The sequence below is a fragment of the Dermochelys coriacea genome, chromosome 1 (genome assembly GCF_009764565.3).
Source record: "Dermochelys coriacea isolate rDerCor1 chromosome 1, rDerCor1.pri.v4, whole genome shotgun sequence".
NCBI classification, from domain to species: Eukaryota; Metazoa; Chordata; order Testudines; family Dermochelyidae; genus Dermochelys; species Dermochelys coriacea.
This window is the reverse complement of record NC_050068.2, coordinates 274,675,087-274,687,727: the sequence shown is the minus strand read 5'-3', so window position 1 is coordinate 274,687,727 and position 12,641 is coordinate 274,675,087.

Below are 12,641 nucleotides of genomic sequence, written 5' to 3'. Positions count from 1 at the left end.
TTTAACAAAGCACAGAGTATCAAGTAGTAGCAATTACAAGTATTGGAAACAAATGGTTACATATCAAATAAAATCACAACATGCATTGTAGAGCCTAACTAACAAGATACTCTCATATCTAATAAAGTATTGCTCACTCAAAATCCCTACAGTACTTTTACAGCCAGGTGAGCTGTAAGCCTTCTTTCATGAGACATGCACAGGATCAGTTTGCCTCCTAGGTGAAGGATTCAGTGACTTTGCACTACAACATATATTAAATCAATCCCATGTCTTTATTCAAAAACAGGAACACACAACTCCCTGCCCCCCATGCTGTTTGTTTCATCTTCTAGATTTCACAGTCTCTCAATTCACAACTGGTTCAATATGGAAGTTGGCATACAATACACAATGCATTAATGGCTGGAGAGAGAGACAGATGTCAGTTACCTCCTGCCTGAAAGGAACATCTCCGCGGTATGTCACTTCCTGATGACTTGTCTTAATTCCAAGACCTTAAAAACATAATTTGCAGGATAGTTACATAACTCCTTAAATATTATCCGTAAATACATTTCATAATGATTGTGATGACCTGTGGGCTACTAACCCTCAGTAAAGACCTCACATGCTACCTGTTGGTGAACTATTATGCACATATCTAACCCAGGGGATCCCTACAACCCTATGCACCCTCTGTGTACTCTGCCAATTGGCATTCAGGGGTCTGTGGAAAACACCATGCTCTGCCCGATTCAGAGCAGAGACTTGAACTTTAAATCTTTCCATGTTACCTGCAATGCAGGTAAGTGCCATAACCATTGGCTATAATGGAGAGTACTCTCTTCAGAGCTCAAATTCCACCCTGGACCTGCAAAACCTGCCCATTTAAAGTTTCATTAAAACTACCCCTTTCCCAAGAAGAGTTTTGCATTTGATTAATTGGTATTTTCCAACAAAAAACTGTTCTGTCAAAAAAAATCCCAGCTAGCTCTAGCAGTTACTTGAACTGTATTGAATTCCCATGATGACCAACTGATCACTTAGAAGTAAAAGGCTTTTCCATATCTCACAACCAGTTCCCTGAGCTATCCAATCAAGATTATCTACAACTAAAATTCAATTTGTTTCCTTTTTGGAGGAACAATGATTTTGATAATAGATTCTGTACATAGCTGTGACTAACTCATGAACCTAAAACACGTTACTAACCTATATTTCTACTGATTAACAGTCTTTTCTTATATTGGGAGTAGCTGAAGGTTTCAAAATCATTGAACACCTAGTCAAACCACCAACTTTAGAAAATACATTAAAGCTATGTAAAAAACCAAACATCAAATGAATCTAGAATTTTGTTGGGCATTCAGTATGAGCTATCAGAAAAATAAGATTAGTCAGAGCAGAAAGTGAAATGTCTTTCTTCTTACACACACAATAGTATTGATGTTTAAATGAATATTACTATGGCTATGGTGGCACCTAGTGGTATGCAATATATAATGGTATATGAAATAACTGATCATCAATTATCATTTAACGAAAATATTGTTCTCTCTTTCAGACAAGTTTCCAGTGCTGCATTACTGTATTGTTATATCAAACACTTGGCTATATGAGCCAAGCTCACACTTGGCTTAAGAATTCACACCGTAATATTTTCATGAAAACAGCCTTTAAGAAAAGGAAGTTGGCAATTCTGTTGCTGCCCTCAAATTGGCATATTTTGCCCATATGATAGAAGAAATAGACTTTCCAAAATATATTTCTCCTTTTGCGTACTTTTTTTATTGTTCTCTTCCCTTATCTCCATCCTCTGTTGGAACAGACACACAGGATCAGATTCTTGATCATGTCCAAGCTCTGGACAAAGGCAGCAAGAAGTGAGGAATTACATAGGAGCCATATATGTCTCCCTGATCCTGATCCGCCCTGTCTCAACATGTTAGAGCTGCTCCCTTGCAGTTCTAACTCTCACCAGTGGAGATGGAGTTCTGCATTCCCATACTTGCCTCCTGCCATTGGAAGGCCCCCTCCCAGGGCCTACATCAAGGGCTAGGGCTTTCTGGTAGATGAGTGGCCTACTCTGACAGAGTGTTCCTCTACAGTAGGGGAATTCTTTGCTGGCCATGTCAAGTCCACTTTACACAATGCAAGGTTCAGAGAATCCAGCTCACCAACTTAAATATATTTGTCCTTTCCTTCCTATTACTACTAGAGGCTATAGCAGGTTTCCGTAGCAATTACCAATAAATGGCTGATGTACTCAATTTTTCAGTTTAAACTTGCACATATTCATAGCCCTGAAGCTTCTGAGCCAAAATGTTTACACTCCCAGGCCCACTGCACCTCACAAGGGGTTTACTCCATAGAAAACATGCACCCAGCCCTCTTTTAGAGTATCTGTCACAAAAAAACAATTTTCAGCTCCATAGGCTCCCCATTGGTGGAGAATTCAGAGAAGACTTAAACAAAAATCCCCTAGTCAGACACTCTCCATCCAGTACTAACCACTGTTGAGGCTGCACTTGAAGCTTACAGGTCATCCCCCAGCACAGGGTAAATTGTGGACTCCTTGTGCTGTCAATGCCCTGTATTTTCTGCTGCTGGAAACCAGTGCCATGTTCCTCAGCAAGAGAAACTGGCAAAATTCCTTGATGACTGCTGACCACCCAGATGATGGCAGTGTTCTGAAATATCAATATAGGCAATCCTCTGTAATACGTAAGCATCTTATTTTACAAGGGAAAGAAAAGGGGATTTTTTTTAAATCTGCTTTCTGAACATATTCAGAAATTCAGGGAATAGAAAATAGAATGGCAGAAGGCATGGAGGGGAATGTAAGAAAAGTGAACAAATGCAATATCAATGCTGGCACATCATTGGCAAAGCATAGGGGATGCAAGATGGGGATGGGCAGTTATGTAGGATTTTGAAAGTGATCACACAAAGCTTGAGCTTGATAGGGTAAAGAACACAAAGCCAGTGAAGGCATTGATGGGTGGAGGGAGACAAGGAGAAATAATAAGACTCTTCTCATTGAGCTATGCCTACATTCTTCATTTCATTAATGAAGACAAAAATCCCAGTGTAGCTAACAGTTAAGTGTGATATAGATTCTGCAGTGTCCCACGGTTACAAAAAATTCCTTACTAATGTAGAGAGAGCACTAAAAGGTGAACATTGCAGTGAACCACAAATCACTTAGTATGAAAAGTTACATGATGTCTTGAATAATACCCATCTTCAGCCAAAATACTACAGTAGTCTAAAAGTTATCTCCCAACACGGTTATGGGTTATGTGATATTCCTGCTTCCCAAACTTATGAAGTTTTGAGTCTGCTGGTTAAGAATAAATCAATCACACATACAGGAATTCATCATGGGGAGTCATTCTCCCCTGTGACATACAAAGATTTCTTTTTTCCCCTTCATCAGGAATAAAATGAAAGATTTTGCTGGAAAAAATTCCCTCTCCCCTTACTCCAACTATTCTGAAGCCAACAGTCACCTGCAGAGGGTAATTGGTTGCCAGTTTAATTGCCAGGTAAATAATATCCTATAAAATTATTTATATTGATGTTACATGTGCAAGCCCTAGTAATGGACCTAAGCACTGTTCAGACAAAGAACAAAAAGATAGATCCTACCCCCCAAAGTGTACAATCTAAGTAATTACCAACTTTACAAAAGTTGCTAGATGATTGTTACTAGGAATTATGCAATATCAAAATTATAGTATCACCACCTGCTATGACCAAAATAACCAATTCTCCTTGCTCCCAACTTTTTATTCTGATCTACAGATCATCTTATTTAGTTTTTATTATTTTGAAGTAAAGCTACACGCACGATTTTAGCTGGTCCTATGTGACTAACTAGTTTATCCCACACTTATTCTTTTAACCAAAAAAAAACCCAGTTTACAATACTTATTACCATGAAGAGTTATTTGTCTAAACCAAACATGCAATTATTTACACAAAACCACTGTGTGAAAGTGTTCTCAGTCCTTTAAACAACTAGAAAGAATTTACCTCTTGTCTTTTCCACAGGATTAATACATTTGATATACATGAATTATTTTTAACTAGTTCCAGGACTTCAGTGGTTTATATTAAATACTTTGTATGTAGCCAACTCAGATTCTTCAGGAAAGGCAATTTGCAGTTTTGAACTCTAACAATAACTCTTCCACATTAAACAGAAATAATCTCATGTTATACACAGACAAACAAATTGTGGTCATGTCCTTCTAAAGAAAGCTGTACTGACCATAACAGTAGCGTCAAAGACCAGAATGTGGGTGGTCATGCCTAGTGGACAGAGCAGGAGCTGCTTGCCATGAGTCAGAGCCTAGATCAGGAATCTTAGCTAAGGGTCAGAGCTGGATTACCCAGAATGGAGGGCTAGGAATAAGGCAGGAGCAGAAACTATCAGAGCCATGATAGAATGCTTTGAGCACCAAATTGCTACTGCTTCTGGGCTTAAGAGCCGATCTACTCACCCTTCCCACCAATCAGGCAGCCTACTACTGGCCGACTGTGCTCATTAAATTGCCTAGAGACTGGCTCTGCTGCAGGCTCTGATTCTTGACAAGTCATTTCTTTTAGTTTGAGGCAATATTCTCATGTGAAACAATGAAAGTTCTCCCCTTTACTGCAATCTGTTGCAAAGGTTTGTTTAAGAAAATCTCAAATAAGCACAAGCATGTTGATTTGCAAGTTAATAAGTATTTTTCTTTGCAAAGTCCTCTGATAGAGCCATTTAAATGCATAAAAGAAGAGACATGAACTACACTGTCTATGCTAAGCACCATAGATGCCAACTCTGTGGGTGCTCTGGGTGCATTATACTCTACTCATCCCCACATGGGATATCTCATGCACTATGGTAATAACCTTGGTCTCTGGTTGCATGCTCTAGGAACAAAAGCTTAGGGAAGTGCTGTAGGTACTTCAGCTGCTAAGTGAACAGCACTACAACTGCCTGCAACCCCTATGTTCCTCCCAGAGCCCCAGATAAGCTGCCTCTATACCCCACTCACTTCCCCTCCAACTACCACAGAATCTTCCTGTCCTTGTCACCTGCTGCCCCCTCCTGAGCAAGAGGAAGTTAAGAAGAGACAGAACATTCACCACACTGCCTTCTGCTGATCCATCACTGCTCAGCTGATTTATCGTTTTTCCATTATATCTCATCACCAGTCATTCAGAGAGAGCCCAAAATGTGTTATGAAGAATACACAGGAATCACTTATCCACATATGTGGTGGAACCTAACTCTACCCAACTCTTCATAAAGGTGTGTGAATAAATGATATCTACCTATGAAACTGCACCCATCTTCACGTGTCTCCTTAACCCACTTAGTCAAGGAAGCATCCCCTTAAAGCACCAACAATACTGTTTTTTTTTAAATCCATCAGAAATCATGGAACCTAACTAAATCATAATTATCATCAACATTTCTCTGCATCATACTAGGGCATTAGTTCAGAAGAGACAGAGGAAAATACACCACCGCTGGAATCAATATTACTTCATTTAGTACCTGCAATTTCAAATGAAACTCTCCCATCCGAAGTACAGACTAGGCTCAAGCCTGTGTGGAATTTTACAGCCCTGGTATGGCCACAGCTGAGTCAACATATTAGCATATACAAACACAGGAAAGGATTAGTCAGTGATTAGTCTGTTAGCCAACATGATGTCTACTGCTTATACAGCTGTGGGACTCATTTTCCCCATGAATGGATTGGGTATGTATGATATACAATGGCAGACAGACACATCCTGAAATGCAGAGTACAAATATGGTGTAAGCATTCTACTCTGGTTTTGCCAAATGTAGAGATGACCCCTTCTGTAGGAATTTAACACTCCTTTATTCTGGAATTTAAGATACTGCAATGGTAGTATTGTAAGTTTGTCAACCAACGACATGTCAAAGTGACCTGAAAAGTACTGATTAATGCAAATACGTAAGTCTTTTCTAGCTCAAATGCACAAGAGATGAAATCCTCCACAGTGGCATCAATTAAAAAAAAACAAGATAACTATGCTCCAAATATGAACCTGTAGGAAATGCATGAAGTGCAAAAGAGATGATGTACAAAACTTGCAAAAACCTGATGGTATAGTACCAGAGAGAGAAATTTAACCCCAGGGCTCCTTTCTGATATCATGAAAGAAGTTTCTACCATTGCTGACTCAATCTATCCTTATCCTTTTCTGGATCTCTTTTTCTTTTAAACTATGTATCATTAACATGTAGTGCTTTCTAATTGCAGCACAGTATAGTAATAATGTTATAAAATGTACAAAGTAGTAGCCATGTTAGTCTGTATTCGCAAAAGAAAAGGAGGACTTGTGGCACCTTAGAGACTAACGAATTTATTTGAGCATAAGCTTTCGTGAGCTACAGCTCACTTCATCAGATGCTGTAGCTCACGAAAGCTTATGCTCAAATAAATTTGTTAGTCTCTAAGGTGCCACAAGTCCTCCTTTTCTTTTATAAAAGGTACAGTTGACTTTAAATATTCATATAGTATATGTCAATTACCTCCATCAAATGACATAATGCCATCCCTTCGTGAATTACCAGGGCCAGGGCATGAGGGAAAAGCTTGATAAGATTTGTCATTAGGATTAGAAAGTTATGAGAGATTGCCTATTATTCACGTACACAGACATGTTTTCTGGTGATCATGCCAGAAGAGGGCTTGTCACAGCTGTTGACACTTACTGTTGTCCCTCTCAAACATATGTCTGTAGTTGTTACCCTAAGAAATTGGCCAGGAGCTTAAAGAGTCATAACTACTCCCCTTGTCAGGTTCCACAGCTCACAGACAGGACAGTGTCATTCAAGCTATCATTTGTCTGACTTAGAGTTGTTGCCATAAAAAAAAAAACTTTACTATTTTGTCATTTATAAGGTAATTAACATTTTTACAGTTAAAATAAATAGTTATGAGCAGCCTGTACCCAAACAAACACAAAATCTCCCATTGCAGGAGGGAAAATGAATAATCAAACAAACAAACAACTTTCCCTTTGCCAGGATGTTATCAATTCAGATGAATATCCTTCCATCTGCACAGTTTATCCAAAGTCTTTTAAAAGAAGAGTTTGAACACACACACAAACCCCCACTCCCCCAGTATGGTCAATCGGTTTCATCTTTACTTAACATGATATCTCCTCTACCAGATAACTAATTTTTTGCCCAGTATTTGGGTCTGGTAGGTTATGGATCCCATCTGTCTGTACACGACACCCTTTAACCCTTCTGTAAATGGGTTGACTCACCACTAGCATCTCTTTGTGGCTAGATATGGCATAGCATCTCTCTACCCATCAGGTGCCTCCAGCCAATGGTTGCTCCACCTCTGTAGTGGTCTGCCTCTTCCTATGACTTTACTCTCCAGCCAAGTCACTTTAAAGTCTCTCCCCTTCCAGGGTAGTCCCTGAACAAAAAAGCAAGGAGAATTAACACAAATAAACTGAGTTCATAGGGAGAGAGGAGAAGGATTCCCCTTCAAGATGCATTAGAATGTGGCCCTCCCCTCCCTCAGGGAGGGGCCATCAGGGAAGCTCCTACCTTCAGAAAGCCCTTTCCTTAGGAGCTGGAGGCCTGTTCTCTTCCCTAATCTTCCAATAAATGAGTGGCTCTGCTCCCCTTTTAAGCTCCTCCTTCAATCTGTGCATGCCTTGCAGGTGTGGCGAAGTGGAGCTCCCTTAGCTCAGAGCAGTTCCTTAATTCCTTGTTGTCCATTGTGGGATTTGTATGCCTCCTCACACTTCCTTGTCTGCTCCTACATCCTTACAAAGCCAACAGAGATAATAGGTCCTTTTCATTTTCCAGTCTTTGCCTTCTACCATCACTACTGCAGGCTTTCCCACTGCCACTTCTGGGTATAATTAGTAGTTGGTGTCTAGAGAGAAAGATTAAAAAGTGTTAATCAGGGGAAGAACTAGGGATACAAACTCAGAAAGGCCAGGTTGTCTGAAGTGTGTTGGGAGTGCAGAAGGAGAGGAGTTGCTGAAGGGAGTAGAGTTCATCGTATAAACTGGAAGAATACTTATGAAGAAGGAAAAGATGAGGGAGTAGGCTAGACAAAGAATATTGTCTTGAGAAAGTGGTCCAGGTGAGGGAGGTAGAGGGGACACGGATTAAAGATTAGGAGAAGATCACAGATGGAGGGTAAACCAGAAGGGTGTGATCATGCCTGGAGAAAGGTGGAAAATAAAAGCACAGTGGATGGAGCTTTTTGGAACTGTTATTCTCACAACTCCTGCTCTTTTTCAAACTTTTGGTTGTTTTAGGCTGCTTTTGTGGAAGAATTATATCCCCAAAGGGAGATTTATTGGACTAAAAATGAGGAGAGAGGAAAATTTGTTGCTTCAACTAGAAATTATCTGAAAGCTTTTCAGAGCAAAAGTACATAAAATGAGCATCAGAACTTCCTCTGCGCATGACTGTCCACTAAGACCTGCAGCACACTGAAGACAACGCAGCTCGGGATACGATGACGCAGATCAGCTTCTAGCAGGGGTAAGATGTTGACCTCTGTAACCTCACACCTGCAAATACTTCACTTTGTTGCCATGTAAAGTCCCATTGAAGAAAATGGGCTGCTCAAAGTAGTAAAGTTAAGCACATGCATAAGAGTTTGCAGGACTGTGACTGATGCCATCCATCCAAAACACTCTGGGGGGTGAGGGGAGCTGAATTAAAATTTATTACCTGTAGAACTGAAGAAAGCAGACTGGTCCTAGATGTTAGGTTAATAATAAAATGCAGAACTATATTCATATTAAAAAGCCTTACAAGAAGAGTTGATTAGAAAAGGCCAACTGATTTTTACTGGAAATTTTGTGGAGGGTAGGGGGAGAATTGTTTTTTCAATTAATTAAAAGTTTTAGTTTTCAGCAAAAAAGTTCAGTATTCCAAAACTTAGCATTTTTACTAAACCCCAAGAATTTTTACAGAAATCTAAAAGTTTTTCAGTTTTCAATTTTTCATCAAAAAAAAAAAACCTGGGAAATTTTCAAAGGAAATTTAAATTTTTTCAGGAAAATTTTAATTTGCTTCAATAAGCCATATTTCATCATTAAAAAGTTTTGACTAGCTCTGTTTACAAGCCTTTGCTTCTACCCTGCAAATACTTATGCACATGCTTAATTTTATATGTGAGTAGTCCTATTGAGTTCAGTGGGACTATTCATATGCATAAACGGTTGTGGGATCACAGCTTTAAATAAGTTTATTCATCTTCAAAATACCCCTGTAAGGTAGATTGGTATTGCAAATCTTCAAGTCTAACCCCCCACCTACATATGCAACATATAGTTCCCCAGCAGATTATGTACTGAGGGTGAAAAAAACTGTTCTCCTAACTCCTATTTTTAATTTTGCTGCCCGTCTCAGATGTTGATCTCTTCCATTTCTGGTTGTGAAAAAAAGAAAACGAGTACTTGTGGCACCTTAGAGACTAACAAATTTATTTGAGCATCAGCTTTTGTGAGCTACAGCTCACTGAATGCATCCGATGAAGTGAGCTGTAGCTCATGAAAGCTTATGCGCAAATAAATTTGTTAGTCTCTAAGGTGCCACAACGACTACTTTTCTTTTTTGCGAATACAGACTAACACGGCTGCCACTCTGAAATTGTTATTATTTCTGGTTGTGGTTAAGCCCTGGTTCTACATTGCATCTTCTACATGATCCATGCTGGAATTCTTTGTAGGTACCTGAGAACCAGCTGCCAAACATAAGATCATTTCTTAAATATCTGTGATGATCTAGAACTACCACTTCGCTACTATCAGTAATATAGCAATGTTTTAAATACATTAACTTGGAAGTCTAAAAATCATTGTGCCTCATGCTGATAAGATGTGGCCTTCTAATTCTTTACCTACAAAACATATGTAGTTTCTTGAATATACTTTTATCACAGGAAAACAAGCACTTAAGAAAGGTAGGTTATTTGTTATCCTTTCAGATACATGTTGGGTATACCTGTTAAAGTGCATTTAATCACCAATGGAGACTAGCCTAGATGAAAAGTTTAGCTAAATCATCATTCTGAAGGCTTCTGAAAAAAATAAAATTAATGCTTTATTAATATCCCAGCTTACCCTCTTTAATGCACTTTTGGCAAGGCTCCCCAGCTCTACAAAACTACAGTCAGTGCAAAATACTCCAGTGTGTCTTGTCACTCATGCTAAGAGTTACAGACATATTATTTCAGTTTACTCTTTAATCACTCCAACTTACCCATTAGTGAAAGGATTGATAACCAGAGTTTTGCTAATGGCATATAAAACTTTCCATGGTCACTTTAGTCTCATTTCCCATTTTTATGTTTGTTCTCAGAACTTTTATATGCCAGGTGCTATATCTCATCTGAGAGTGTAGCAGAATATGTAACTGAAAAAGGACAATAAAAAAGAGGAATAAAAACTTGTGATATCTTAGGATCTATTTGCACTTACACGTGTAACTCCCATTTTATTCTAAAAGGACTGATGTGCAAAATACTTGTGAGAAGTACCCTTACACCTAATGCATGTCATGGGGAATGAATGGAAATAAAGGTGAGATAAGCATTTTACAAGACCAAAGTTGAAAGTTTCTCATTTAGTTTATTAACACACTTCCAAAAAGGATCCATCTTATAAAAGTAGCATTTCAAGGGCTTCTCTAAACACTAGCAAACTATTATTGCTACATGACTCTGTAGGAATGACTTGTTTTAATGGGCCGGCATGGTCATGGAAAAATAGAATCAACACTTACAGTTCCATTAATATTATTTCTCTCTCACAGGGTTTTATATTGCTGCCCATCACCATAGTCAGAGCTCCTTCCATGTAATGTTAATAGGAATATCAAGTCCTTTGTGGACTTTAAGGAAGCTGTGGTTGTCCTCTCTTTTTAGAGTATGAAAACTGCTTGTGATTTTTGTTGTTGTTGTTGACTTGTGTGTGTTATCTGATTTTATTTTGGGATAGATGGGAGATGTCACTCTCGCAAGTGTCATTCTTTCTATTGTGCAAAGGCTTTTTCAAAGAGCAAAGTTTTATTACTCACCATTTATTTGATTAAAAAATTATTTATTAGTTATTTAATAGATCTGGGCAGCTGACAAATGGAGACCTGGTTCCCAATTGGTTGCAGTGGGGCTACAAATGGTAACAGAGTTAATTTAAACATGTGATTAAGAGTTTGCAGATTAGGTCATGTTTATCATTTCTCATGGACTCCAGGTCAATTTTGCTCAGATTATGCTGTTTTTAAAACAATATTGTTGATTTGTTAACCACCATCTCTGCAAACATACCCTGGGATCTGCAAGTGGAGTGGTGTTCTTTTTGCTCACACACCATTGCCAGTCACTGTGGCGCATTATAGGCATAGTGAAGGTATAATTAGGATGTGCATCTCACCGTTCTATAATATTTGTAGTTGCAAACCTACTGACAGATTCACTAGGAATGAACACTGCTTCTGTCTGAATGGGAGACTTCTGTCCACACAGTCCCCATGCATTTTAGCAGAGCACATTCAGGTTATTCAGGATATGCACTGGAGACAGGATTTAGCCCAGAGTTTGGTATAAACTATGAAGCTGACATGCACCGGGAAAGAAACAACTTTTCAGTTGGTGGATGTAAATAAGTGTGGGGTGGGGGGGGAGGTTTGCAGGGTTTTTAGAGGTTACAATTTTTCTAAATGGTAAATGATTACATCTCATTTTTGTAAAGCATATTCCTGAAAACGATTGCAGTGACTTGATCATAAAAAGCTGTTCTGCTTCTATACTCAGGATCCCAATTATGTATTTTATCCACATAGGCATTGTGTGGGGGTGAGGAAGAGAGGGCAGAGAAGGTTTGTTTTGTTTTTAGTTATCTCAGTAGCTTTCTGACAATTCACTGAGCCGCTGTTTTATGTACTAGACTATGCAGACCATGTCAAGACAGCTTGCAGACAAGCCATTTTTAGTTAGGAAACGTATGCCTAATGGCTTTAGTGGTTGAAGTTTCCTCTGAATCAAATTTTGTAGAGCACCTGCTTTGGTTTCATTTCATTTGGAATTTGGCAGAAAAGAGCCATGAAGGGAAAAAATTCATTGTTTATATATTTCCCCTGTCCACAGTAGAGGCAGAATATGAATTAATTATGACTCTGTGTGAAGCCAATACCTTGGTGACTGAGCTTGCGATGTGTTTTGATATGTTTTATTATAGTATTATATTTGGTGATTGCATTTCTGTTGAGTTTTTTTTATGTACAGTGTTACAACAATGAATTTTTATTGGTATATTTTATTGATTCTTTGTACAGGTGGGCTACCTGAATGTGATTAATTTTGTTGTTAAAATGTGTTTATTTGGTACATATTCAAGCAGTAGTTTATTGAATCATCCTTTAGTAAAAAATCTTTTTCTAGAGTGGTTTATTTAGATCAGAGTCACTGTTCCCCTGCAAATCTAAACAAACCCCAGGATCTAACAGTACCTTAATCCATGGGGATAACTATTGATACATGACACTAATTATTGATGTGCTTGTATGAAAGTATGGATCACAGGAATGCATACACAGGTAAGTATGTATTCATACTTGTTAAATACATTCAATCCTG